The 26383-nt window shown below is 39.7% G+C and overlaps 2 protein-coding genes across 3 annotated transcripts in view; one reads left to right on the top strand and one right to left on the bottom strand.

Moving 5' to 3' along the window:
- Positions 1-26383, bottom strand: part of SH3BGRL2 (SH3 domain binding glutamate rich protein like 2) — a 156747-nt gene that overhangs the window by 81465 nt on the left and 48899 nt on the right. The window lies entirely within an intron of this gene.
- Positions 6390-26383, top strand: part of LCA5 (lebercilin LCA5) — a 147983-nt gene continuing 127989 nt past the window's right edge. The window contains exons 1-2 of one of the 2 annotated variants that reach the window (XM_053904704.1): positions 6390-6509; positions 9227-9397. The gene's annotated coding sequence lies outside the window, so the exon portion shown is untranslated. The remainder of the gene's footprint in view (positions 6510-9226; positions 9398-26383) is intronic. The other variant, XM_019442712.2, reaches the window with a different exon arrangement.

The following is a 26383-nucleotide window of genomic DNA, read 5'->3' on the forward strand; positions in this document are numbered from 1 at the left end:
TGCAGCTGAAAACTGCAGGTTAGGGTGGTTAAATAAACTGCCCGCCCTCATATCTGTGTCTTTCTAAAGGCAGAACAAAAAGCAGAAAAGCAGTCTTTTTGGTGCCTATCTCACTGGCTCCAGATGAATGTGACTTTTTTTTTTTTTTTTTTTTTTTTTGCAAAACACAAAAGATGGAGAAGTGTCCTATCTATTATTACCTCTGAACAGTGAATTATCTGACAGGTAGGAGATCCAAATTTCATCTACTGTTTCCAACATTTACAGAGAGCCTTATCTCTAAGTACAAATGTTATCAGGTGTTGAGAAAGAATAGAACCCTTTCTCTACACTATTTTCCCAAAATGTCTCCAGAAATCATAGATTATAATATGGTATACTATAAACTGGAAAAAAATGTTCAAAAATTAGTTTATTTCACTCACTTAAGTGAATATCACCCTTTCATTCCCTAGGTTGCAGATTATTTTCATTTCTGATTCTGAAAAAGACAGGCTGGTTGATTTTTTATTAGCTGTGGTCTAAACAGAGTGCTGTTTGTCTTTGGAGTTCACAGAGTCCCCCAGAGGGATCTCCACACCTGCCCCTCAGGTCATGAAAGTCCCAATAAGACTCAGGTAATAGGGGTGCCTGGGTGTCTCAGTTGGTTAGGCATCCGACTTTGGCTCATGTCATGATCTCACAGTTGGTGAGTTCGAGCCCTGCATCAGGCTCTGTACTGACAGCTATGAGCCTGGAGACTGCTTCAGATTCTGTGCCTCCCTCTCTCTCTGCACCTCCCCTACTCACACTCTTTCTCTCTCTCTCAAATAAATAAATAAACCTTAAAAAAAATTAGAAATAAAAAAAAAGACTCAGGCAATGAAAATTTCAGTAAGACTGTCTTTCCTCAGCCTGAGGTCCCCTGGACAAAGCCACTGACAGTAGGGTCAACAGTCGGATGTCCTCATGGGCAGCCCCCAGGCCCTTAGATGGCTGGGAAGGACACAGATGCATGAGAGTGGAACTGGCTCATGTCTACTGAATTCATAGAATCCACTCACATTCCCAGCTTGATGAGTAGGCAATTTTTGGTTCTATGGGTTTTGTGGATTGCTAGAGGATTTCTACAGCAAATATTGAACATTGAGCAAGTTGGGCTTCTCTGGAACCATGCAGGTTTCTGAGCTCCTCTTCCTGCTTTCAGCTGATGTGAGCTCAGGAAATGGGAATTGATTTTATCCTAGGTAGAACTTAATTAGAGAGGACGTTTGTTGCCGCAACATCCCAAGCTTCATTTCAAAGTCAAATCAAAATTATTTTTGTATTATTCAGTGGTTTGGATTACTTAGATATTCCCAGCTTGTGCTTGAGCAGCACTGAAACAGAGAGTAGGTTGCAGAACTATCCTTATTGTTGAAACCAGTTACATTTTTTTCTCTCACTTATTATCAGGTCCTTGATAATCTGGAAGTTCCTAGATAAAGTGGGGTTAGGGGAACAAAACAATCATGGGGAATGCTGGCAGGAACCATAGGCTGCACCTGGGAGAATGGGACTTGTAATCGACTGCACATACCTGTTCTCTTCCATGGATGGTGAAGTTATAAAAAATCCAGAGCCCAGCCTTGCTTAACATCATGGACTTGCTGATAGCCGATATTTTGGGGGCCATGCTCATGCCAGATTCTTTACAAACAATCCTCCCAGAAAATCAGCAAAAGCGGCAAAATGATTCATATTTTACAGATGAGGAGACCAAGGTTCTGAGTGGTTGAGTGACTAATCTGAGGTTATGCAACTAGTAACTGGCTCAGCTATTATTAAAGTCTGAATTTGCCCAACACTCAAATCCATGACTGAATATTTTAAAACTAGAGACTTGAATTATATACTGTAGTTAATTTAAGGCCAATTGATTTAGCAAAGCTCTATTAGCTAAAAGAATAGGAAAAAAAGCTGTTATTTGATAACAAAACGGCAACAACTACCATTTGTTGGGCACCTTCTATGTGTCAGGAATATTTCCAGGCATCTCATATCTCTTATTTTATTTAAGCCACAAAATAGTCCTAGGATTGTTGTTCACCTTTACAGATACTTTACAGAGGACAGTGATACTTAGAGGGGTTACCTAGCATGCTTTCAAGGATCAGTTCAGAGGCTCTCAGGCTCCATACAAGAGGATTAGGCTATGGATCCAAGCTGTGGGTAAAGCAAGGATATAAAATTATAAAATCGTAGATTCTTAGAGCTGAAAAGGATAGTCAAGGTGACTTAGTCTAACTCCTTTATCTTTTTTTAAATTTTTTTAATGTTTATTTGCTTTTCAGAGAGAGAGAGAGGGTGTGCACAAGTGGGAAAGGGACAGAGAAAGAGAGGGAGACACAGTATCTGAAGCAGGCTCCAGGCTCTGAGCTGTCAGCACAGAGCTTGACACAGGGCTTGACCCATGAACCATGAGATCATGAATTGAGCCAAAGTCTGATGCACAACCGACTGAGTCACCCAGACTCCCCTAGCTCCTTTATTTTCATATGGGAAAACCTACGTTTAAAACTTTAGCAAAAAAAAAATCACACATCACGTAGTTATAAATCAAAGACTAGTAAACAGACTCAATTCAGTTACTTAATTTTTATCTGAGTGCTTACTATGTGCCTCTCATGACCAGGTCTCCCATCTCTCGGATCAAGGACTTTTTCTGTCAGACTTTGTGTAGAAGGCAAGACAGGGCCTGAAATCATGCAGCTTACCCCTAGTCCTGCAGAGGATAAGCCTGGGGCCTGAAGAGTGAAGAAAACAGGTGTGACAGGGCTTGAAGAGTGTGTTGTATTCATCCATTCACTCATTGCCCATTCATACAATACACCTCTATTGAGTGTCTGCTCGTGTGCCAGGCACCACTCTTTTCTTGAACTGGGAAATATGACAGGTGTCTATGAAATTCCTGAACACTGTCAGGCCTCTTGTTAGAAGGCAGAACATGTCAGACCTTGTAGAGAAGGCCATGTGCCCAAGACATAAGATCTAAGTCATGGGACTGACAACAATTAATGAGAAAAATTTTCAACCTGCCCTGAAGCCAGAGGGGAGGGATCAGAGCTGAAGCATTAGTCACAGCTTGATCTTAAATGAGAAGATCGAAAAATAGCATTCTGGGGACACCTGGGTGGCTCAGTTGGTTGAGCCTCCAACTTTGGCTCAGGTCATGATCTCATGGTTCATGAGTTCAAGCCCCACATCAGGCTTGCTGCTGTCAGTTCAGAGCCTGCTTCAGATCCTCTGTCCCCCCTCTATTCCCGTCCCCCACTGTCTCGCACACGCTCTCTCTCTCTCTCTCAAAAATAAATACACATTAAAAAAATATCATTCTGAGTTACTTTCAGAATGATTTGTCTTGCATAAAATTAAGTCCAAGCCTTTTGATTAGATCCTCACTGGATGATTTCTTTCAACAGAGTTAATAAGAATTATGAAAAACATCTGTTTCTCTAACAAAGGGCCATATTCATAAAGTTCACAGCTTGTGAACTGTGGGGGAATTTATGAAGATAAGAGTGCCTCTACTATGCATAAGGCAATACAGAGCTCAGCTTCTTCATTAGCTTCCAGGTCATGAGATCTTCTCTGTCTCTCTAAGCTGAAAGCATAAACTCCTGAAGCACTTTATTTGTGAGTCTCTTTCATATTTACATATAAATGCATATTTACATATAATTTACATATAATATTTACATATAATTTAAGAAATGTATGTTGAATGAAAAAATGCGTGACTGAAAAAGTGAACTCAATGAATTAAGTGACAATCCAAGGTTATATAACTAATTAACAGCGATCTTGGACTTGAAGCCTCTAATTTGTATTTCACTCTCCCAATTTGCTTCTTTGGAATCTTTCAACACCATTAAAAAAAAAAAAAAGAATGGTAATATTGTGCCTTCCTTTGCTCCAGAATAAGAATGTCAGCAAAATGTCTTGTAATCTTTGAACAAGCAAATGTAAAGTCAATGTATGGGAAGGCAGACATTATCTCAGGCAGCATATCTCTCAACCTGCAACAGGTGGCATAATGACATTTCTAAAATTCTCCAATCTGACACTGAAGATGTGCCTTCCACGTACATAAATGTAATAATAATTCCATCTACTGGGATACATGAGAAATGAGATTTGAATAGCTTGCCTTCTTTGTTTGGATAAATGGATGAGAATAGTCTAGCCAATCTCTTCTAACTTTGTGTCCACAGGCATATTTGCTGCCTTAGTGGAAAATAAGACTGACTTTATTATAAAGGCAGACAGGCTGAAACATCACTGATTCAATGTTTTGGAATCCTGAAAACTAATGGAAATATAGTTAGGTGACTGCTTGGATCAATATGGCTATTGGATCAACCGTGTGTGAACAAATTTTTAATAATCGCCATAGAAAAAAGGATTGTGCCAATTCAGATGGCTCTGTTGACTTAACCATGCTGGAGGGCTGGGAAGCAATGAGGAATGAAAGAGACTCCTCTATTGGAAAAGCTGTCTGTCAGTGATGGGAGGCAGGACTGTTGCAGGTGGAACCCTGAACCTGGAAAGGCAGGGCACATTCTTGAAGCAAAGCCAGTATCGGGTATGGCCATTCCTTCCCAACTAGTCAAACTTGTCTGGGTATGTATAAGCAATGTCCTTGGTAGGCAAATAGAGATTCTTCAAATAATGCAAACTTTCTGCCCTTTACATACATTTTCCTCCTATAGAACTTACATTTGGCAGCCAGTGCTACCTCATTACTATCAGCACACCAGACTCAAATATATATCCCAATTTACAAAGTCCTGAATTGCAAAGGAGCTTATCACACAAGGGAAAATCCCATTGGTTGCCAATAAGAAGCCACCTCTCACACCAACACTGAATGTATGTTTAGTGTAAATGATCAACTTGAATCTCCACCCCTCCCTGTTCCAGCCCCGATAGGAAGCAGAGTGTTAGGACCATGGAATGCTGCACCCTCAATCTCCCCAGCAATTGTGCAGGGTGTAGAAGATTAGTGTCTTAGCACAGGGCTCTGCATTTCAGCATTCTCTGGGAGTAGTGTAACAAAACCTTGCCAGGCATCAGACAATCACCTAGGCAACTTAAAATAAATGCATATTTCCCAATTGTATCCATATCTGATGAATCAAAATTAATGCTGAGGAGAGTGGGGGTGTGGGTAGGATATCTGTAATTTCAGCAAGCACTCCAGGTGGCTCTGATATAGGTGATCTCAGCTCCTATAGCTGAGATAGGAAGCCAGATTCCTAGGCTGAATTTGGGGCTGGATGAGAGATTCTGTAGGTTGTAGACAGAATTTTCCCACTGAATATGCTCGGTTATGCAAGACACTGTCAGAATCTTTATAAAACCATTGTCGTAGTGCCCCATGTTACTATGTTAGTGCCCTTGGTTTGAATTATAATTTTTTGGAGGAGGCTCTGGATCCTATTAGGTCAGAACTTCTTAAACAGTTACCATGTGCCAAGACCTTTGGGCAACAAAACGCGTTAAACGTGTTTCTGGCCTATAGGAAGCTAACACTGAATCTAGACTGGGGAGAATAAGTCTCTCATACAGGAATAATCAGATGATAGTCTAGAGACTAGAAGAGCAAGACATATTGAAGGTATGAGTCTGGTACACCTTGATTCAGATGATGTTGGAAACTGTCCTCTTAGGAGGCCATAGGGAGCCTTTTCCAGTCTCTCGTTACTTTTCTTGTGATTGATGAATCACCCATGTTTGCGGTGCCTCTGTGCTGGTACAGCTGTAGTAGGTTTAGGATCAGGCAGGAGAGGAGCACCTCCAGGCTCTGAGGGGAGAATTGAAGAAAGGCTGGAATAGCCAGGTCTTGGGGGGTAAGTACTCAACAGGACTGTGGGTTTAAAGAAGGGAGGGAGGGAGGGGCGCTTGGGTGGCTCCCTCGATTGAACATCTGACGTCAGCTCAGGTCATGATCTCATGGTTCGTGAGTTCGAGCCCCACGTTGGGCTCTGTGCTGACTGCTTGAAGCCTGGAGTTTTCTTCGGATTCTGTGTCTCCCTCGCTCTCTGCCCCTCCCCCGCTGGTGCTCTGTCTCTCTTTCTCTTTCAAAAATAAGTAAACATTAAAAAAAGTTTTCAAAAAAACAAGGGAGGGAAATGATGAGGAATAAGAGAAAAAGAGATAAGTAGAGCCAGGAACTCTGCCTTCTGCTGTGTGCATTGGGATCCCAGCATGTGCTATTTGTCCAGCTGTGCATTCTGACCCTAATACTCCAGTACTCTGCGCTCCATCTCTGGATAGGTCCACCAGACTGCAGGCTTTCTCAGTTATGCATGCTCTCTTGCAAGGTTACAGTTCCCCTGCTGTGATTCAGAAGCTACAGGGAATCAGCCTGAGTTGGGGCGGGGCAGAGGAAGCTCCAGGCTGCAGAAAGCTTTAAGACAAGCTGAACCGAACATCATCTACAGAGATCACAATGAGGCTGGGAGCAATCAAGACCTATGTGCAGAAAGGTGTGTTGTGAAACAAGGTTATTTACATTCTTATAAAAAGAGTCCTGGGGGGAAACGGTGGATGGAGTTCTGGTAGTAAAGTCAGCAGTGAAGTCCTTTTTAAAGGTCTGAAAAATTCTAAATATACACTGTAGAGGGGGTGTTTATCTCTCTCTAGTCCAATAAAGAAGCAAAGTGTGTTTTCCTTTTAAACAACTAGGAAAAAAATATTTATGTCTATCTCAGTACTGGAGCCCAAAGTTTAATTTTGAAAATAATGAACATCCAAAACCAAAATAGTTTTCTTAAAAAAAAAAGTGTGGTGGTAGGTGACAGCAGCATTACTCATACAATGTGTACTACTGGCAGAACTTTCCATCCAGATTTTATTGTGTGAATAAATGATAAAACTTGTAGGGGGCGCCTGGGTGGCTAAGTTGATTAAGTGTCCGACTTCAGCTCAGATCATGATCTCACAGTCTGTGAGTTCGAGCCCCACATCGGGCTCTGTGCTGACAGCTCACAGAGCCTGGAGCCTGCTTTGGATTCTGTGTCTCCCTTGCTCTCTGCACCCCCCCCCCCCCACGCTCTCTCTCTCTCAAAAAATAAATAACATGTGAAAAATGATAAAAATTGTTAATTTATATAAACTCAACTGAATAAGGAAATTGTCCTGAGTTTAAATGACAAAAAATACAGTATTTAGTAAAAAGAAGGAGGTATATAGATTTCTGATATCTAAAAAGCCAAAAATGTGATTTCCTTGCCATAATAAACTGTGACAATTTAACCAGAAAGCAAATGGTTTCTAAAATTCTGTAAAAAGAAAGAAAGAAAGAAAGAAAGAAAGAAAGAAAGAAAGAAAGAAGAATTAAAAGAAAAATGGGGCACCTGGGTGGCTTAGTGGGTTAAAGTCCAACCCTTGATTTCAGCTCAGGTCATGATCCCAGGGTCGTGGGATCAAGCCCCATGTCACGCTCCATGCTGAGAGTGGAGCCTGCTTAAGATTCTCTCTCTCTCACTCTGCCCCCTCTCCCCTGATCGCACTCTGTCTCTCTCTCTAAAAAAGAAAAAAAGGGGGGACAAAGAATTTTAAAGGGTCTGCCAACCAGCCAGGCACTAAGGGTCAGACTGTTTTTGTGATGCACCGGTGACAATTCCAGTCATCGCCATGCAGCAGTGCTCAGCATGGTAGGGAAAATGCAATGTAACCAGAATTGTGAGAGCAAAAACGTCTGAACTCTTCCAGCAAGGGTATCTAATGCCCAACATGGAAAAAAGTTTTCGGGGCCCTGTGAATACAAAGGTAGCTCTAGATGTGTATATGACTAGGAGGAGTTAGGAAAAACAAAATACACACCCCACCACCTAAAACCTAAACATTTTGTGTAAGGATTGTCCCAAGGCTTCAAGCACATCCGGAGATGTAAGCAGGGCAGACTCCTCCGAAAGACGCCTCACAATCCCCAACTGGGATCAGAAGGACACCAGGTGGTATGTGAGTTTCCTGCAGCCGCCGCTCTCCCTGACCACTTCTGACCCCTGGAAAGGCCCTTTCCAGCCTTCGGCATCAGTTTTCCAATTTGGATGACGAATCTAACAGCACTCTAAAATTTCATTACATTATTGGTTATTTTAAATTAGTAGCCTCTGGATTCTTCCACTGGGGATTCATATGATTAAGACGGTAATCTTATGTCCAAGAGAACTAACTGAGGTAAAAATTGTCCACCACGATTCTATTTCCAGTTGAAATTTGCCTCCTAGTGACCAACCCTAGCATCATGCTTACAGACACTGTTTTCATTTTCTGATTTATTCTGCTGGAATGATTTCTCTTTTGAATGTGTTTAAACAGACTGACTATCATAACCACACATGTTCCAAGTTCTCTTCACAAAACTTGCGTTTTGACTCTCACGTGTTGAATGCTGCAACAGCCATCAATGGGTAATAACGCTTGTCCACCTGCTTGAATTTCTGTGCCACACATTTCATATTGGCACTTAACACTTGAACTGGGGTACTCATTAAACTAATTTCCCACATTTTAAAATTGACTGTGAATATTATAGCTTTACCACAACATCAAGAATTCAAGGTGGTTTGTGAAGCTGTGATCTTAATATTTGTCTGAAGAATTCTTCACGCAACTTCAAGGGCAGAGAGTAGGAAATTAAACTGTAATGGAAGACTGGAACGAGATTACGAAGTTATTCATTCATATGATTAGTAGTTCAACAATTTATTTATTTCTCACAACTCTGTGGGTTGCCTGATTGACTGTTCTGCTGACCTGTCCTGGCATCATTCATGTGGAAATGCACCCATGCGGCAGATTGGCTGGGGGTGGGCTAAGCTGGGGGCTGTGGGCCACAGCACCTTGATCTTACCACATGTAGGCTCTCCATAGAGCCACTTTGAGCTTTCTTACAGTGTGCTGGTCTCAAAGCAGACTTCTCAGGGGAACATTCGAAGAGTGTGAAGAGAGAACTAGAAAACCTTTTAAACAAAAGCTGTAAGACCTGTGTTACTTTTGCCACACTTTACCGGTCAAAACAAGTCACAAAGCCAGCCCAGATCCAAGAGAAGAGAAAATAGGCTCCACCTCTTCAGGAGAGAAGTGGAAGAGCCACATTGTGAAAAGCTTGTGGGATGGGAGATACTGACGCAAGCCATTTTTGCAAACCATTACTATGCCCCATGTAACTAAATGCACATTCCTTCTGCATGCAAAGGATACTGATCACCACCACCCCCTGGATCCTCCCATTATGGCACCTGTTTCAAGTTTGGGATTCAGTCATCTCAAATGTCTCAGATTCAAATGCAGAAGGATGACTTCCCTATGCCCTTGTGTACAGCTGCTCAGATGTGCTTTTCTCCATCTGGAAACTTGTGAACAAAAGGTAAGTTTGTGCTTCCCACACACCCAACATGCAATGATGACACATGGACAGGAAAACTGCAACAGACAAATGATTATATGTGGTGCACTGTGGGGGTCCTGAAGAGAGCAGAAAGTAAGCACGGAAAAAGTGGGAAGTTCCCATCCTCAGGTAGATGGATTAGGAGTCCTCAAGTCATCCGGTGAGGGATAATTATGGAACCACCACCATTTCCTGAACATTTACTATGCCAGGCACTGTTCTGAGCATTCTCCACATACTTTCTCATTTAACTTTCATCGCTAACTTGAGAAGAGAGGAACCTATTTGGCAACTGAGGAAAACCCAGGCTCAGACACAATAAGTGAACTAATTCATCTAAGCCCCATGGCTAACATAGTTGGAGGTGGGAAAGTTGAAAATAGCTTTGAACTTTCTAGCTTGGATATTCACTGGGATAGGGAAATAGAACAAGTGATAGGAAGTGGGAAAGTTGAGTTAACCTTTGGACGTGTGAATTTTGAGGTATCTGCAAGATATCTATGGGGAAGAACTAAGGGCTAGAAATACACAGGAGTGATTGGCCTTCTTTAGAGATTTTTCAGTCTTTGAATTATTCAAACCTTAAATATGAGTCTGAATTACAATGTTTCCATCATAAAACTGCATTTTTTACTTGTCTGTCTTTTACTTAAATAAAGAAGTTGGAAAGGAACGCAATTTGGGGATGAAATTGGCAAAATCCAAAACCTGCTTAATTTCAGCTTGTCTTGGTTAAAAGTGGCTTATTTGTGGCTGGCATTTCTCATAAATCATTCTGTGGGCCATGGGTAGGTGGGGTGGCTCAGGGCTGGTTTTTCTGCAGTACAATTCTCGCCACAGTTCCCTTGAACTTGCACAAGAAAGCTCTAATTCTAGTGAGGGATGGATTTAGAATATTCATTTCTTTGCTGGGGAGAGTATACTCTTTGCATTGTGCCACATTGGAGGAATATTGGCTCTTTGGTCAATGGAGAGTCTCATTTCCTTGTAGAGGATAGTTCTTGTGTTTGAGTCTACCTTTGGTTTCTTTGTAAATCAATTGCAATTGAAAACATAAATGTCTCAACTGCTGAGCCATTGCCTAATTGTAAGTTTAATAGAAACAATGGCCTCTCAAGGATTGAAAATCAGGGCCATTGCAGTACTTCCGATATTTCTTAATACCCGCAAGGGGGATTGTACTGGCATCCTAGAGGGCTTCATGTGGAAGGAGAGGTAAGAACAGTTGTGTGGTGCTGCAGTTTGATTTAGAATCACTCTCTTAAAAAATGACAAAAGTAACTGGTGTCCCTGTTGGGTCCATTTAAATTTTTTTTTTTTTTAACGTTTATTTATTTTTGAGACAGAGAGAGACAGAGCATGAACGGGGGAGGGGCAGAGAGAGAGGGAGACACAGAATCGGAAGCAGGCTCTAGGCTCCGAGCCATCAGCCCAGAGCCCGACGCAGGGCTCGAACTCACGGACCACGAGATCGTGACCCGGGCTGAAGTCGGACGCTTAACCGACTGAGCCACCCAGGCGCCCCCTGTTGGGTCCATTTTAATATTTAGCTGGCTACCAGGTTATATCACACTTTGGTGTCTGGTAGGCAAGAACACAGACGGTCCAGTAACCATAGCAGCAACACTTTGACTTGTTTTCTGCCTGTCAGCTTTTTTCAACATCATATTCCTTTCAAAGCAGAGGTTTTCTCTTGCACTCATGCTCACTTCGTCTCTCTCGCCGTTTCTTCCTCCTTCTCCCCTCTCTCCTTGCATTCTCAGCAGACTAAAAAAGAACAAAGAAATTTCATATAACTTCCTCCTGTTTTTTTCAGTTTCTAAATCATTCAACCTTAAATACGATAACGTTTCTATCATAAACAACATTTCTTACCTGTCTTTCTTTTACTTAAATAGGAGATATGGAAGAGAAAGCAATTACATGGCTACAGATTACCAAAATAAGGCCATTCTTTTAAAAAAAGTTTATTTATTTATTTTGAGAGAGCAAGCACGAGTGGGGGAGGGGCAGAGAGTGGGGCTGGGAGACAGAATCCCAAGCAGGCTCCATGCTGACTAACATGGGGCTCCATCTCACAAACTGTGAGATCAGGACCTGAGTCGAAATCAAGAGTCAGATGATTACTGAATGAGCCACCCAGATGCCCCAAGATAAGGCCATTCTTAAACCTTTGCATTTAGGCAGGATCCCATAAGCCCAAGTAGGTAAGCATGCATCCTTAAGGACTCTTGAAGGCAGATTCTGCTACCTCTTCCACCCTCACATTAAAAGTCTTGCTTGATGGGGGCACCTGGGTGGCTCAGTCAGTTAAGTTCTGACTTTGGCTCAGGTCATGATCTCACAGTCTGTAGGTTCGAGCCCCACACTGGGCTCTCTTCTGTCAGCACAGAGCCTGCTTCGGATCCTCTGTCCTGTCTGCATGGCCCCTGCTCACATTCTCTCTCTCAAAAATAAATAATTAAACAAAAGAAAATTTAAAAAAAAGTCTTGCTTGACACTTTCCCCAGGGCCTCACTCTTAGGTACATTTATTAGAAATCTGCTGCCTGTATTCCAATTTCCCCTCTGTAACATTGCTAAGCAGGATATCTGACAAATATTTTTGAGTTTCTGCACCTCAAAAATCAACTTTTTTGTAGGATTACTTCAGGACTCTAAACTTCCCTGAAACATCTGTAGGCAGACATGACATTTTATCTCTTTTTGTTTTTTAAATGTCACCCCCTCAGGGAGTCCTTCCTGAAATTTGGTTATTTTCCTAGTCTCTGTACGTGTCTTTAACTGTGATTTATATATTTATTTGTTTGATTTGTTGTTTATTGTCTGTATCTCACAACAGATTCTAAACTCTGTGAGGGCAGAGACCATTTTTGAAATGTTTAATGTTGTATTCCCAGTATGTTATACAGGATTTGTTTCTTTGTAAGTATTAAACAAATAATTTTCAAATGAATGAATGAACATTTCCTATTTGATAAACTCCTTTTAGATTTGATTGCAGAACAAAACCAAACCCAGTTTTTGAATTTAAATTGTTGGTAAGGTTTCTGTTTCCCCTTTTACTTTGGCTGCTAAGGAAGCTCAGGTTAATGCTCAATCAGTATAGCTTTATTTGCTAATGAGCATAGTTGATTCCTTTCTTTTGCATGGCTTTTGTTTTCTACTATTATAGTTATATTATTTTTGTTTTTTATTATAAGCCACCTCAAATATTTCTTGAAGGCAAGAACCATATAATAATAATAGTTAAAGTAAATATAAGATACTTTATAGTAAAATGATTTTTCAAGAACCTCCTGGAGACAATAATGTGTGCTATGAATGGTTAAGGCTATTAAATAATGATGTGAACAGTCACCAAAGAAACTTTAAATTGAAAAGGCCTTTTCACTCTTCAGTTATAAGGTATTAGGTGAAAATAAGTAAGCATTACATATAAAACTGATCATATTCATCAGGAAAATAGTTAAACTTTCAAAAGGTAAAATCCACTTGAATTGCTGGAACATTACTACATTATTTATATATCATATTTCTATATATTTTTTATATATCTATACACACAAGAATGTATATATACATGTATATGTTCTTGCAGACGCACTTAAAACTCCTTCCTTCTGTGACCTATAAGATGCCCTGCTGCCTTTTTCTAGAGAGAAAAATCCTGTCTAAAAAACATAATTCACAGATTTTACCACCTTAGGTAAATGGTGTTGGCAGTTGATCCCAGTTTGCAGTTCAGGACATGAAATCCTTCAGCTGACACTGAGATTTGTTTACAGCTGGCGGAGGTAGGGGGGAGGGAGCCTTCGGAGGGACTCTTGTGATGCTTTTAATAATCTGTGGCCAGAAGAGAAGCAGTGGTGAGGGAGCAAATCAATGACATCAGTGTCACCTGGGAAGATGGTATGACAACTGATGATTTATTAATAGAAAGGACAAGTATGGGAAAATGTCACACTTAGAAAATAAATGATTAGTGGCAAGAGAAGCTGGGAACCCATTTCAGATGAAAGAAGGAAGTACTTTTCCCAGCAACAAGAGAGTATCTGCCTCTGTGCCTGAGGGGGCAGGAATGAAAACAAGGATAGGTTTGGTTTTCTCCCTGGGTAGAGAGAGTGAAGGAATGGGTAATGTGGATAATGCAGTTTTTTTTTAATGTTTTATTTATTTTGGGGAGAGAGCACATGAGCTGGGGAGGGGCAGAGAGAGAAGACAAAGGACCCCAAGTGTGAGCCCCATGTGGGGTTCAAACTCACAAACCGTGAGATCATGATCTGAGCCCAAGTCGGACTTTCAACCGACTGAGTCACCCAGGTGCCTTGGATAATGCAGGTTTTGAACCCAGTAAGGAATGGAGGGTCCACTGGCTTCCTCAGTCCCTGTTCCTGGTTCTCTGGGGTGGGGGGATATAGCCAGGGGACAAATGGAGAGTGATTTGCCTTCTGCTTACTGTTACTTTTCCTCTATGCATAGCTAGGAATAGTGTCCATCACCCAGAGTCCCATCTTGCACCTGGGAAAACATTTAGTTGCCAAGCGCCTGTTTTCTCAACCCTCATATCATTTCCTTCTAGGATTCCACATTCATGCTGGGCTAATAATAAGGTGCGTTGCTCTCCAGTTGTGTGAGGGAGGTATATAATCACACCCACATTCCTTGGGGGTTCTGAACCAACTGGAAAAAAACAAACAACCCTGGCATGTAGATAGTATTTGTTTTGTGATGTTGGTTGTGGTTTTTGGCCATTTCCCCTTCCTAGTAGCACCCAATTTCCTTGTATAGAATGTCCTCTCCTCTACTGGTTCCCATGGGGCAATTGCCGGTTCCCATGGGGCAATTGATAAACTGCCTGCCCTGTCCTGGTCAGTTGAATCCACCCTACAGTAGCACATTTGGGCCGCACCAGTCTTTTGTTCTCACAACAGAAGCTGCTATAAACATAATAGCACATGTCTCCTGGTGTTTGTGTGAAAAGAGCGGCTTTGCTAGGTCATAGGGTACGTACATGTTATTGCCAAAGTGTTTTCTGAAGTGGCGCTTCTGATTTGCACTCCCATAAGTAGCAGATGACAATTCTCACTGTTCTGTGACCATGCTAACACTTGACACTTTCCAAAACTTACATTTTCCCCACTTGTTTTGAATAAAATAATATATCCTTGTGGTTTAATTTGCATCTATCTGATGTTGAAGAGGTTGAACATTTTTTATTTTTTTTTGTAACTCTACTGAAATGTAATTCATATACCTTACAATTCACTTATTTAAAGTGTACAATTCAAAACCTTTTTGTTTATTTACGGAGTTCTACGGCCATCACCACAAGCAACTTCAGAACATTTTCATCATCTCCCAGAGCAGTTCTATAGCCACTAGCAGTCATTTCTCACCCTTCCCCTGCCCCAACCCCAAATCCATCAGTCCTGGTAACTTTCTGTCTCTATAGATTTATCTACTCTGGACATTTCCCATAAATGAAATCATGTAACATGTGGTTCTTTGTGAGCAGCTTCTTCTACTGAACACAATGCTTTTAAGCTTCATCCATGTTTTTTTTTTAATTTTTTTTTTTTAACGTTTATTTATTTTTGAGACAGAGAGAGACAGAGCACGAACGGGGGAGGGTCAGAGAGAGGGAGACACAGAATCTGAAACAGGCTCCAGGCTCTGAGCTGTCAGCACAGAGCCCGATGCGGGGCTCAAACTCACGGACCGCGAGATCATGACCTGAGCTGAAGTCGGCTGCTTAACCGACTGAGCCAACCAGGCGCCCCGAAGCTTCATCCATGTTGAGAGTGTGCCATGATCAGTACTTCATTACTTTTTATTGCCAAATAATAGTCCGTTCTGTGGATATGCAACACATTATCCATTCATCAGTTGAGTGATATATAGAAATCCAACATGCATTGTTTCCACTTTTTAACTTGTTTTATTTTTTATTTTTTTAAATTTACATCCACATTAGTTATCATATAGTGAAACAATGATTTCAGGGGTAGATTCCTTAGTGCCCCTTACCCATTTAGCCCATCCCCCCTCCCACCACCCCTCCAGCAACCCTCAGTTTGTTCTCCATAATTATGAGTCTCTGCTGTTTTGTCCCCCTCCCTGTTTTTATATTATTTTTGTTTCCCTTCCCTTATGTTCATCTGTTTTGTATCTTAAAGTCCTCATATGAGTGAAGTTATATGATATTTGTTTTTCTCTGACTAATTTTGCTTAGCATAATACCCTCCAGTTCCATCCACATAGTTGCAAATGGCAAGATTTCATTCTTTTTGATTACCGAGTAATACTCCTTTATACACACACACACACACACACACACACACACACACACACCACATCTTCTTTATCCATTCATCCATCGATGGACATTTGGGCTCTTTCCACACTTTGGCTATTGTTGATAGTGCTGCTATAAACATGGGGGTGCATGTGTCCCTTCAAAATAGCACACCTGTATCCCATGGATAAATGCCTAGTAGTGCAACTGCCGGGTTGCAGGGTAGTTCTATTTTTAGTTTTTTGAGGAACCTCCGTACTGTTTTCTAGAGTGGCTGCACTAGCTTGCATTCCCAGAGTTGTTTCCACTTATAAACATTGTGTACAAATTTTCATGTGGATATATATTTTCCTTTCTCTTGCGTATATACTAGGAGTGGAATTGCTAGCTCATATGGTTAATTTTATCGTTAACCTTTTGAGGAACTGCCAGTGGCTACAGTTCCATGGTGGCTGTGCCATTTTACATTCTCATCAGTAGTGTCGGAGTTTTCGTTTCTCCATATATTCACCCATATAGTATCTGTCTTTTGATTGTAGTCATCCTAGTGTATGCCAAGTGGTATCTCAGTTTGGTTTTGATTTATATTTCCCTGATAGCTGGTGATGTTGAGCATCTCTTCATATGCTTACAAACCATTTGTATATGTGTCTTCTTTGGAGAAATGTCTATTCAGATCATTTGCCTATTTTAAAAATTGGTTTCTCTTTTTATTATTGAATAGTAAGAATTTGTTACATATTCTATTTAAAATGTTCCTTACTATATAATAGAATTACCAAAAATCTTCTACCATTTGTTAGGGTGTCTTTTCATTTTCATTTTCTTATTTATTTTTATTTTTAGTTTTTAGTTTTAAATTTATACCCAAGTTAGCATATACTGCAACAATGATTTCAGGAGTAGAGTCCTTAATGCCCCTTACCTTTTTAGCCTATCCCCCTCCCACAACCCCTCCAGCAACCCTCTGTTTGTTCTCTATATTTAAGAATCTCTTATGTTTTGTCTCCCTCCTTGTTTTTATATTCGTTTTGCTTCCCTTCCCTTATGTTCATCTGTTTTGTATCTTAAATTCCTCTTGTGAGTGAAGTCATATGATATTTGTCTTTCTCTGAATGACTAATTTCACTTAGCATAATACCTTCCAGTTCAATCCACGTAGTTGCAAATGGCAAGATTTCATTCTTCTTGATAGCTGAGTAATACTCCATTGTGTGTGTGTGTGTGTATGTGTGTGTATATATATATATACACACACATACACACACACACACCACATCTTCTTTATCCATTAATCCATCGATGGACGTTTAGGCTCTTTCCATACTTTGGCTATTGTCAATAGCACTGCTATAGAAATTGGGATCCATGTGCCCCTTCGAAACAGCACACCTGTATCCCTTGGGTAAATACCTAGTAGTGCAATTGCTCGGTTGTAGGGTAGTTCTATTTTTAATTTTTTCAGGAGCCTCAATACTGTTTTCCAGAGTGGCTGTACCAGTTTGCATTCCTACCAGCAGTGAAAAAGAGATCCTCTTTCTCTGCATCCTCGCCAACATCTGTTGTTGCCTGAGTTGTTAATGTTAGCCATTCTGACAGGTGTGGTTTTGATTTGTATTTCCCTAATGATGAATGATGTTGAGCATTTTTCCATGTGTAGGTTGGCCATTTGGATGTCTTCTTTGGAGAAGTGTCTATTCATGTCTCTTGCCCATTTCTTCACTGGACTATTTGTTTTTTGGGCGTTGAGTTTGATAAGTTCTTTATAGATTTTGGATACTAACCCTTTATCTGATAATATCATTTGCAAATATCTTCTCTCATTCTGTCGGTTGCCTTTTAGTTTTGCTGATTGTTTCCTCTGCTGTGCAGAAGCTTTTTATTTTGATGAGGTCCCAATAGTTTATTTTTGCTTTTGTTTCCTTGCTTCCGGAGACATGTTGAGTAAGAAGTTGCTGTGGCCGAGGTCAAAGAGGTTATTGCCTGCTTTCTCCTCTAGGATTTTGATGGCTTCACCTGTCTTATGTTTAGGTCTTTCATCCATTTTGAGTTTATTTTTGTGTGTGGTGTAAGAAAGTGGCCCAGGTTCATTCTTCTGCATGTCGCTGTCCAGTTTCCCCAGCACCATTTGCTGAAGAGACTGTCTTTATTCCTTTGGATATTCTTTCCTGTTTTGTCAAAGATTAGTTGGCCATACGTTTGTGGGTCCACTTCTGGGTTCTCTATTCTGTTCCACTGATCTGAGTGTCTGTTTTTGTGCCAGTACCTTACTTTCTTCATGATTACAGCTTTATAACATACCTTGAAGTCCAGGATTGTGATGCTCCAGCTTCGGTTTTCTTTTTCAGGATTGCTTTGGCTATTTGGGGTCTTCTCTGGTTCCATACAAATTTTAGAATTGTTTGTTCTAGCTCTGTGAAAAATGCTGGTGTTATTTTGATAGAGATTGCATTAAATATGTAGATTTCTTTGGGTAGTGTTGACATTTTAACAATATTTGTTCTTCCAGCCCATGAGCATGGAATATTTTTTCCCTTTTTTTTTGTGCCTTCTTCAATTTCCTCATTAGCTTTCTATAGTTTTCAGTGTATAGCTTTTTCACCTCTTTGGTTGGGTTTATTCCTAGATATTTTATGTTTTTTTTGTGCAATTATAAATGAGATCAATTCCTCGATTTCTCTTTCTGTTGCTTCATTTTTGGTATATAGGAATACAACCAATTTCTGTGCATTGATTTTATATCCTGCAACTTTGCTGAATTCATGGATCAGTTCTAGCAGTTTTTGGTAGAATCTTTCAGGTTTTCCATACAGAGTATTATGTCGTCTGTGAAGAGTGAAAGTTTGACTTCCTCCTTGCTGATTTGGATGCCTTTCATTCATTTGTGTTGTGTGATTGCAGAGGCTAAGACTTCCAATACTATGTTGAATAACAGTGGTGAGAGTGGACATCCCTGTCGTGTTCCTGACCTCAGGGGGAAATCTCTCAGTTTTTCCCCATTGATGATGATACTAGTGGTGGGTCTTTCATATATGGCTTTTATGGTTTTGAGGTAGGCTCCTTCTATCCCTACTTTCTTGAGGGTTTTTATCAAGAAAGGATGCTATAATTTGTTAAATGCTTTGTTTGCATCTATTGAGAGGATCATGTGGTTGTTATTCTTTCTTTTATTAATGTGATATATCACAGTGATTGATTTGCAGATATTAAACCAGCCCTGCATTCCAGGAATAAATCCCACTTGGTCATGGTGAATAACTCTTTTAATGTATTGTTGGATCCAGTTGGCTAGTGTCTTGTTGAGAATTTTTGTACCCATGTTCATTAGGAGATTGGTCTGTACTTCTTTTTAGTGGGGTCTTTGTCTGGCTTTGGAATCAAGGTAGTGCGGTCTCCTAGAATGAGTTTGGAAGTTTTTCTTCCATTTCTATTTTTTTGGGAACAGTTTCAAGAGAATAGGTGTTAACTCTTCATCAAATGTTTGGTAGAATTCCCCCTGGAAAGCCATCTGGCCCTGGACTTTTGTTTTTTGGCAGATTTTTGATTACTGATTCAATTTCTTTACTGGTTATGGGTCTGTTCAAATTTTCTATTTCTTCCTGTTTCAGTTTTGGTAGTTTATATGTTTCTATGAATTTGTCCATTTCTTCCAGATTGCCCAATTTGTTGGCATAAAATTGCTCATAATATTCTCTTATTATTGTTTGTACTTCTGCTGTGTTGGTTGCAATCTCTCCTCTTTCATTTGTGATTTTATTTATTTGGATCCTTTCCTTTTTCTTGTGATCAAACTGACTAGAGGTTTATAGATTTTGTTAATTCTTTTAAAGAACAAGCTCCTGGGTTCATTGATCTGTTCTACTGGGTTTTTTTTTTTGTTTTGTTTTGTTTTTTGTTTTTTGTTTTTTTGGTTTTTATAGCATTGATTTCTGCTCTAATCTTTATTATTTCCTGTATTCTGCTGGTTTGGGGTTTTATTTGCTGTTCTTTTTCCAGCTCTTTTAGGTGTAAGGTTAGGTTGTGTATCTGAGACCTTTTTCCTTCTTTAGGAAGGCCTGGATTGCTATATTCTTCCCTCTTATGACTGCCTTAGCTGCATCCCAGAGGTTTTGGGCTGTGGTGTTATCATTTTCATTGGCTTTCATGTACTTTTAAATTTCCTCTTTGACTTCTTGGTTAGTCCATTCATTCATTAGTAGGGTGTTCTTTAGTCTCCAAGTATTTATTAGCTTTCCAAATTTTTCTTGTGGTCAGTTATGAGTTTCATAGAGCTGTGGTCTGAATATATGCAAGGTGTGATCTTGATTTTTTGTACTTTTTGAGGGTTGACTTGTGTCTCTGGAGAATGTTCCATGTGCACTGGAGAAGAATGTGCATTCTGCTGCTTTAGTACAAAATGTTCTGAATATATCTGTTATGTCCATCCAGTCTAGTGTGTCATTCAAAGCCATTGTTCCCTCGTTGATTTTCTGTTTACATGATTTGTCCATTGTTGTAAGTGGGGTGTTAAAGTCCCCTACTATTATGGTATTATTATCAGTGAGTTTCTTTATGTTTGTGATTAATTGATTTATATATTTGGGTGTGCCATATTTGAAGCATAAATGTTTACAATTTTTAGATCTTCTTGGTGGATAGACAACTTAATTATGATATAGTGCCCTTCTTCATCTCTTGTTACAGTCCTTATTTTAAAATCTTGATTTTCTGGGGTGTCTGCCTGGCTCAGTCACTTAAATGTCCGACTTCGGCTCAGGTCATGATCTCATGGTTCACGAGTTTGAGCCCCGTGTTGGACTCTATGCTGACAGTTCAGAGCCTATAGTCTGCTTCAGATTCTGTGTCTCCCCGTCTCTGTGCCCTTCTGGTACTCATTCTCTGTCTGTCTGTCTCTGTCTCAAAAATAAATAAAACATTTTAAAAAATCTAGATTGTCTGATAAGTATGGCTACTCTGGCTTTCTTTTGGTGCCCATGAGCATGTTTGATGGTTCTCCATCCACTTAATTTCAATATGAAGGTGTCTTTAGTTCTAAAATGGGTCTCTTGTAAACAGCATAGAGATGGATCTTGTTTTCTTATCCATTCTGATACACTATGTCTTTTGATTGGAGCGTTTAGTCCATTGATGTTTAGAGTGAGTACTGAAAGATATGAATTTATTGTCATTGTGTTGTTGCCTGTAGAGTTGGAGTTTCTGGTGGTGTTCTCTGGTCCTTTCTAGTCTTTGTTGCTTTTGGTCTTTTTTTTTTTTTTTCATCTTTTATCCCCTGAGAGAGTACCCCTTAAATTTCTTGCAGGGCTTGTTTAGTGGTCACAAACTCCTTTAATTTTTGTTTATCTGGGAAATGTTTTATCTCTCCTATTTTGAATGACAGGCTTGTGGATAAGGAATTCTTGGCTGCATATTTTTCTGATTCAGCACATTGAATATATCCTGCCACTCCTTTCTGGCCTGCAGAGTTTCTGTGGATAAGTCTGCTGTGAACCTGATCTGTCTTCTCTTGTAGGATAAGGACTTTTTGTCCTTGCTGCTTTCATCATTCTTTCCTTGCCTGAGTATTTTGTGAATTTGACTATGATATGCCTTGTTGATGGTTGGTTTTTGTTTAATCTAATGAGAGTTCTCTATGCTCCTGGATTTTGGTCTGTGTCTTCCCCCAGGTTGGGAAGTTTTCTGCTAGGATTTGCTCATATAACCCTTATACCCCTTTTTCTCTCTCTTCATCTTCTGGGACCCCTATGATTCTAATGTTATATCTTTTTAATGAGTCACTAAGTTCTCTAATTCTTATATCATACTCTTTTGCCTTAGTTTCCCTCTTTTTTTCCTGCTTCATTATTCTCCTAGTTTGTCCTCTCTATCACTGATTCACTGCTCTGCTTCATCCGTCTTTGCCACCATAGCATCCATTTGAGATCGCAGCTCAGTTATAGCATTTTTTATTTCATCCTGACTAGATTTCACTTCTTATATCTCTGCAGAAATGGATTTTAATCTATTTTCAACCCCAGCTAGTATTCTTATTATCATGATTCTAAATTCTGGTTCAGACATCTGTTTTGATTAAGTCCCTGGCTGTCATTTCTTCCTGTTCTTTCTTTTGGGGTGAATTCTTTTGTCATTTGAACGAGGAAAAGGAATTAATAAAGTAAAACCAATAAAAATTTAAGAATTTAAAACCACACAAAAAAATCAAATAAATGAAGCTAGATCCTAGGTGTATTTTGGTCTGGTTGTTGAAAGAAGATTGATAGATCAGAGAAAAAAGAGAAAGATAAGAAAAGGAAAAAAAAGGAAAATGTTTGAAAATTTGAAAAAAATGAATACAATAAAATAGAATAAAATGAAATAAAGTGAAAGTGAATTTTAAACAATTACAAAAAGTAAAAAATACAGTAGAAAAAAATTGAAGAAATATCTTTTTAATAAAAATGGAACATAAAAATATTTTTTGTTTTTGTATTCAAGAATAAGAAAAGAAAAATTAAAAAAATTGAATAGATAGACCAGCGAACAGAATGAAGTACAATTGAAATTACATCTGGTTTCTCCTAGAAGTAAAACTATGAAGCACTTTATAGTCTGTAAATTAAGCAGTCAGGCTGACTTGTGTTGTTCCTGAAGAGCGAGTTTGGCCCAGTTCAGCGGGGCTTAGTGTAACAGCTCCATTCTCCACTAGATGGCACTGCTTATCTTACTGGGGTGGATTGCTGTGGTGTATGTAGGCATCTATGCACATGCGTGGTAGGGGTGAAAATGGTGTCACCCAGCTACCCAGTCTCTATTATCAGAGCTCTGTGCTCTCCCAGACAGGCAATCAGGCACACCTCTCCTTTGTCCCTGGCTTCCATCCACTCCCTGCTTCTACACTATCCATGACCAAGCCATCAGGCTATCACCTCCCTCCTGAGTTTTATCACAGATGCAGCTGTATTACCCAATCCTTCACTTCTCAGGGACTACGGCTTTGACCTACTCAGATTTTCTGGGGGAGAATCTCGCTGAGCAATGGCTGGGTGCTGGCCTGCCCCCAGGAACGTTTAGGAGACCACACTGCTGCTGATGCCCAGAGACTGCAGCTGGGTGCCAGCCCATCCCAGAAAAAGTTCACACGATCCTGTAGCAGCAGTGTTTCAGGGACTATGGTAAATCACAACACACATCTGGCGCCAGGCTTCACCCTTAATGTCTTTGTTCCAATACCAGCAAATGTGGTTGTTTTCCAGGTCCTCTAGGACCTTTGCCTGTGGTAGGGCCGCCCAGCCTCTACCAAATGTCCTCCCAGCAGGGAAACCGCCACTGCCCATGTGGCTCTGAGGGGTCCTCGGACCTCGCTCTCTGCTCCCGGAGATTTGCCCTTCCCACCAGAACTCCTCCAGTTATCAAGCTGCAGAGTTCCAGAATCTGTGCTCCCACTGTTTATAGAGTCTTAATGGAATTAAAAACCTCTCCTTTCTCCTTTCTCCCTTTTTTTTCCAGTCCCTTGCAGCTGTTTCCACTCTCCCTTTTCTCTCTAGCTGCTTTCTGGGGGGCGGGTGTTTTTCCTGTACTTGCTCCCCCCTCTCCCCCAGCTCTGTTCTCTCTCTATAAGCAAAAACAGCTCCCTGCCCCTCCACAGCTTCTCTCTCCCCAGTTCACCTCTCCATGCTGTGTACCTGCCGAGTTCTGTGGTTCAGGTTGTGCAGATTGTTGTGTTAATCTTCAAATCAGTTTTCTAAGTGTGCAAGATGGTTTACTGTTGATCTGGCTGCATTTCAGGGATGAAAGATGCAAAAAAAACTTCTATTCTGTTCTGCCATCTTGGCCCCTCCCCCGTCTTTTTATTTTCTTGATAGTGTCCTCTGAAGCAGAAAATTTTCAATTTCAATAATGTCCATTTTATCATTTTTTTATTGTTGCTTTTGCTTTTGGTATCATATCTAAGAATCCATTGACTAGTTCAAAGTCATAAAGATTTTTGTCTGTACTTTCTTCTAGAGTTTTATGGCTTTAGCTCTCACATTTAGATTGATAAATTTTGGGTTAAATTTTGTATATCGTGTAAGTTATGGGTCTAACTTCATTGTTTTGCATGTGGATATCCAGTTGTCCCAGCACCGTTTCTTGAAAAGACTATTCTTTCTCCCCATTTAATTGTTTTGGCATACTTGTTGAAAATCAATTGACCCTAAATGTGAGGGTTAAAACTAATTCTATTTTAATGATCTTTATGTCTTTTGTTACACTAGTACCACATTTTCTTGATTACTGTAGCATTGTCGTAAATTTTGTAATTGGAAAGTATGAGCCAGCCAAATCTGTTATTTTTCAAAATTGTTTTGTCTATTCTGAGTTCCTTAGATTTCCATGTAAATTTTAAATTCATCGTGTTGATTTCTGCCAAGAAGCCAACTATGATTTTAATAGGGATTGTGTTGTTTGTGTAGATCAGTTTGGAGAGTATTGCCATCTTTACAGTATTAAGTCTTCCAAACTGTGAACACTGAATGTCTTTCCATTTATTTCAGGTCTTCTTTAATTTCTTTCAACAATATGTTATAATTTTCAGAGTATAAGTTTTGTACTTCTGTTAAGTTCATTCTTTTTTTATATTTTTTATAGTTTATTTATTTTGAGAGAGAGAGGGATAGAGAGAGAATCTCAAGCAAGCTCCATGCTGTCAGCATGGAGCCCAATGTGGCTCTTGAATTCATGAACCATAAGATCCTGACCTGAGCCAAAGTCAGACACTTAACTGACTGAGCCACCCAAGCGCCCCTGTTAAATTTATTTTTAAGTATGTGGTGCTTTTTGGTGCTATTGTAAATTGATTTTTTTTAATTACACTTTTGATTTGTTCATTGCTACTGTGTAGAAATACAATTGATTTATAGGTATTTATAGTTATTGTATAGGTATTGTGTCCTGCAACCTAGCTGAACTTATTTTTTGGTTTAGTGGTTTTTTAACAGACACTTTAGGATTTTCTACAGAAGAAAGATGATGTCATCTGCAAGTAGAGATAATTTTACTTCTTTTCTAATCTGGATGCCTTTTGTTTATTTTTCTTTCTTAATTGCCCTGGCTAAAACAGCCAGTGCAATGTTGAATAGAAATGGCAAAAGCGACATCTTTTTCATTTTTCTGATCTTAAGGGGAAAGCATCCAGTCTTTCATCATTAAGTATGATGGCAGCTGTGGGAATGCAAGCTGGTGCAGCCACTCTGGAAAACAGTATGGAGGCTCCTCAAAAAACTAAAAATAGAACTACCCTACAACCCAGCAATTGCACTACTAGGCATTTACCCAAGGGATACAGGTGTGCTGTTTCGAAGGGACAAGTGCACCCCCATGTTTATAGCAGCACTATCAACAATAGCCAAAGTATGGAAAGAGCCCAAATGTCCACTGATGGATGAATGAATAAAGAAGATGTGGTATATATATACAATGGAGTATTACTCAACAATCAAAAAGAATGAAATCTTGCCATTTGAAACTATGTGGATAGAACTGGAGGGTATTATGCTAAGTGAAATTAGTCAGTCAGAGAAAGACAAAAATCATATGATTTTACTCATATGAGGACTTTAAGAGACAAAACAGGTGAACATAAGGGAAGGGAAACAAAAATAATATAAAAACAGGGAGGGGGACAAAACAGACTCATAATTATGGAGAGCAAACAGGGTTGCTGGAGGGATTGTGGGAGGGGGGATGGGCTAAATGGGTAAGGGGCACTAAGGAATCTACTCTTGAAATCATTGTTGCACTATATGCTAACTAATTTGGATGTAAATTTTAAAAAATAAAAAATAAAACAAGTTAAAATTAAAAAAAAAGTATGATGGCAGCTGTGAGTTTTTCATAGATACCCTTAATCAGACTGAGGAATCTCCCTTCTATTTTTAGTTCATTGATTGCTTTTATATCATGAAGAGTGTTGAATTTTGTTAATTGCCTTTTCTGTGTCTATTGAGATGGTCATATGGTTTTTGTCCCTTATCATACTGTATGATGCATTACATTAATTGATTTTAGATGTTAAGTTTGATCATTTTAAAATATATTCACAGATGATTTGTGTTCTTCTGTTAAACACTGTTCATGTTGTTTGGCCTTTTCTACTGGATTGCTTGTCTTTTTCTTACTGATGTATAATAATTTTTATATAGCCTAAATATCTTTATCAGTTATGTGAGTAATCAAATATTTTCTCCAGATTTGTGGTTTGTCTCATAAAACCCTCTTGTTGTGAGGTCTTTTGATGAACACTAGATCCTTAACCTCAATGTTATAAAATTTTTAAATCTTTATGGTTTGTACTTTTGAAGACCTAAGAAATCTTTCTTGGGGCACCTAGATGGCTCAGTTGGTTAAGTGTCCAACTCTTGATTTTGGCTCAGGTCATGATCTCATGGTCCTGGGATTGAGCCCCACATTGGGCTCTGCACTGAGCATGGAGACTGCATGGGATTCTCTCTCTACCTCTCTCTGCTCCTCTCCCCTGCTTGTGTGTTCTCTCTGTCTCAAAATAAATAAATAAACTTAAAAAAAAAAGAGGGGCACCTGGGTGGCCCAGTTGGTTAAGCTTCTGACTTTGGCTCAGGTCATGATCTCACATTCATGATTTTGAGCCCTGCATGGGTCTCTGTGTTGACAGCTCAGAGCCTGGAGCCTGCTTTG

Source organism: Panthera pardus, unplaced genomic scaffold (assembly GCF_024362965.1).
Source record: "Panthera pardus isolate Hobbes unplaced genomic scaffold, ASM2436296v1 HiC_scaffold_17, whole genome shotgun sequence".
Taxonomy (NCBI): domain Eukaryota; kingdom Metazoa; phylum Chordata; class Mammalia; order Carnivora; family Felidae; genus Panthera; species Panthera pardus.